We start from the raw sequence: 3795 nt of genomic DNA, 5'->3' as shown, positions 1-3795 counted from the left end.
TAAAATCCAATTGAAGCTCCAGAAACGACCAGAGCTTCAAACCAAACACAATTATGCATCTACATCTTGTTAAATGTGCGTGAGTTATGAGATATAAGTTGGTTTTAGTTTGAACAAACCGTGGCTTTATATAGCTCGATTCAGTGAAGTTTATGAGTTGGAAATGATTGGAATTGATTCAGTGTAGCTCAGAGATGATGTTTGAATGTTTATTTTATATTGAAATGGACTGAAACTTAAAATTCGAATTTCAAGTTTCTTTGAAAATTACAAGTGGTTACAAGTATGCTATATGCTTAGGGATGCTTCTGAACTCGTCTCCCCTTGTTACTGAAGTAAGATAGCTTATTTATAAGCATTTAGAGTGCTTAGAACTTAAGCCAAAAGCATTGATGAGTATCTTTGGAATCTTGACTTTTTCAACAATGGTGGCTTGGCATTTAAGCTACTATGCCTTGATTTTCTTCTCTCCCTCTGCTGCACTTTGCTTTGGGACAGAGTTTGAATGAGTCTTTGATGAGTCATGCTTGATTTGCAAGCTATCCATTATCCTTCCATTTTACTTTTTTATTTAATCTTAAAATAAGAAAAAATCAAGCAAAAATGGATAAAAAAAAATGTTATGGGCTTAGCCTTGGTCGTGGGAGGCCCATATCATCATGGAAGTGCTGTTTGAATGCTGAAAACTTGGCCCCCATTTGGAAAAAATACATTTTTGAGCAATGTTGATTTCATGCATTTTCCCAAAATTTAGCCAACTTCAACAAGGTGTAAATCCTTCAATTTTTGTCATATGAAGGAGATCTTGCACTTTTTGGAAACCTCAAAGAGTCCTCTAACCAATGTCTTTGGTATCATGTCAAAATGATTTTTGAAGCTCCTTGTGTGTCCTTTTGAAAAAAGTGTCTTTTTGTTGACTTTGAAAATGACCTGTAATGTCTTTGGTCATATTTTTCAAATGGTGAATCCAATGACCATGGGATCAATGGCATTTGAAAGATAATTGAATTTCCTTCAAAACAAGCTTTGGTTTGAATTTTTTGGATGAAGGATGAGAGAGTTATGATCAGTCAAAGTTGAGTTGACTTTTCAGGCAAAAACCCTAATTTTGAATCTTAGGGTTTTGTTGATTTTTGATCTTTCCTTGATGAATTATGATCATCCAATGATCAAATGTTGAATCCTTTGACAAAATATGGACTTTGACAAAAAATTTCATTTTTGACTGTCAGTTGACTTTTTTGGTCAAACGGGTCGTCTGTTGACTGTTTGAGCTGCTGACGGTGCGTCTGAGTGAATTGAAGTTTGAAAATTTGTATGATGGTACTTTGAGATGTATGGATGTATATGAAATCCATTTGAGCTCTCAAAAACTTGTTGCTCCTGTTAAAACAAGAAAAACCCTGATTAGGGACTGTCTGTATAGGAGGCAGTTAAGCGTACCTGATTTTTGTGCAGTGTTGAGTTTCTGCTAATCATGTGATATTCAGAAGACTTCTAACACAAAAATCTTGGAAATTTGAATTGTGAATGATTGATTTGATTGATTGTACAAATCACTGTGAATTGTACTGTCTGCAGTTTGTCTGTCAACCGACTGTTCGTGTACTGAAGCAGCAGTTAAAGTGAAAAAAAATCAACTGTCAAAGTTAATTTTCTTTTTTGTTGTTATTTTTGTTTTTGTTATATGTGAAGCATGAAAAATTTATTTACATGACTTGTTAGAAAACAGAAACATAATAACAGATATTTACAGTATGCGGGTAAAATTACCGATAATAACCTGAAAATTGTTTACTGCACAGAAATAGAAATATTTGACTGGCAGAAACACACAAAATATTATCTTAGTAATTAAGCAATATTATGACAAATAGTACAACATTTAATACTGACAGTATAAATATTACATACTATTGAACAGTACGACGAATAGACGGTACGTTTAAGAAAATAAGAAACACGGCAAACTTTAAAAATGACGGTTGATGAACCATGCTATGATCAATAACATGTAGATGATTGGGAGCATAACCATTGCAGGTCCACACTCCTCAGGACTGTGTAGGCAGAAGAAAGTCATGATCACCGTAGCAATGGTGATGACTGTAAGAAACAGTGTTTCTATCCATTTTGCCATTTTTGCTAGGGAAGAAGAAATGATGGATTATGAGGTAGGAATTTGAAAGATGATTTAGAATTTGATGTGAGATTTGTGGGAAGAATGAGAGGTTTTTATAGAATGGAAAGATGATAGAGACGTTGGGGAATGATGTGATTCCGTACAAAAGGAGATTTGAGTGGTGGTGAGATTTGAAAGAAAGTGTAAGGTATTGTTGGGAAAAGAGAGATGTGTAGAATAAAGTTGAGATTTGAATTGGAAAGAAGAGATTTGAAAAGATTTTGAAAATAATGGAATATAGTACAAAAGTTAGTGGGAAACCAAAAACAATTGTTACCAGTACAGTGTGAGTTTCCTGCTTTTGCGCCTGCAAAAAGGATTTAACCCCTGCATGAACTGTGTTAGTACTATTTATCTGTAAAATAAATAAATAGTATTTGTGGTGTAATGAACAGCATTTGGCGTTTGCGTAAGAATAAATTCCACTGTTAGCCAAGTTACTGTGTAAGAGAAATTCTGAAATTTAAGCACTTCATATGTTTAGGATATTTGAAATAAAAATCCATGTTTATATGAAACTCTTAATTTTCAGATTGAAGTTTTCTTAAAAAAGGATGTGGGCAAATTTTGGGGTATAACAGTTGCCCCTATTCAATCTTCTTAAACCTGAAGAGATTATCTGAAATCTGAAGGTAGAAGATGATTGAATAAATAGATGCCCTGAAAATTTGCACTTACCTTGATCAGCAGAGATGTTGGAAGTTGCATTTGAATGTTGTCTGCGAAATGTTGTTGGCAGATTGAAACATTACCTGAGATAGGCTTTTCAGATGCCATCTGGAAAATGTGTTGAGGGTTTGTTCATCAGAATGAATCCATTGATTATATCTTGATGAAGGACTTGAAAGTTGATCATTGTGGAACCGTCTGAGGTATCACTTTAGATCTGCAATGTTAGATCGTTCTGGAACCGTCGGAGGTTTCGCCTTAGATCTGAAATGCTAGATCGTTCTGGAACCGTCGGAGGTATCGCCTTAGATCTGAAATGCTAGATCGTTCTGGAACCGTCTGAGGTATCACTTTAGATCTGCAATGTTAGATCGTTCTGGAACCGTCTGAGGTATCACTTTAGATCTGCAATGTTAGATCGTTCTGGAACCGTCTGAGGTATCACTTTAGATCTGCAATGTTAGATCGTTCTGGAACCGTCTGAGGTTTCGCCTTGGATCTGAAATGCTAGATCGTTTTGGAACCGTCGGAGGTATCACTTTAGATCTGCAATGTTAGATCGTTCTGGAACCGTCTGAGGTATCACTTTAGATCTGCAATGTTAGATCGTTCTGGAACCGTCGGAGGTATCGCCTTAGATCTGAAATGCTAGATCGTTCTGGAACCGTCTGAGGTATCGCCTTAGATCTGAAATGCTAGATCGTTCTGGGACCGTCGGAGGTATCGCCTTAGATCTGAAATGCTAGATCGTTCTGGAACCGTCGGAGGTATCACTTTAGATCTGCAATGTTAGATCGTTCTGGAACCGTCTGAGGTATCACTTTAGATCTGCAATGTTAGATCGTTCTGGAACCGTCTGAGGTATCACTTTAGATCTGCAATGTTAGATCGTTCTGGAACCGTCTGAGGTTTCGCCTTAGATCTGAAATGCTAGATCGTTTTGG

Source organism: Vicia villosa, linkage group LG2 (assembly GCF_029867415.1).
Source record: "Vicia villosa cultivar HV-30 ecotype Madison, WI linkage group LG2, Vvil1.0, whole genome shotgun sequence".
NCBI classification, from domain to species: Eukaryota; Viridiplantae; Streptophyta; class Magnoliopsida; order Fabales; family Fabaceae; genus Vicia; species Vicia villosa.
The sequence above is the reverse complement of the archived record's forward strand: the minus strand, read 5'-3'. Positions refer to the sequence as shown.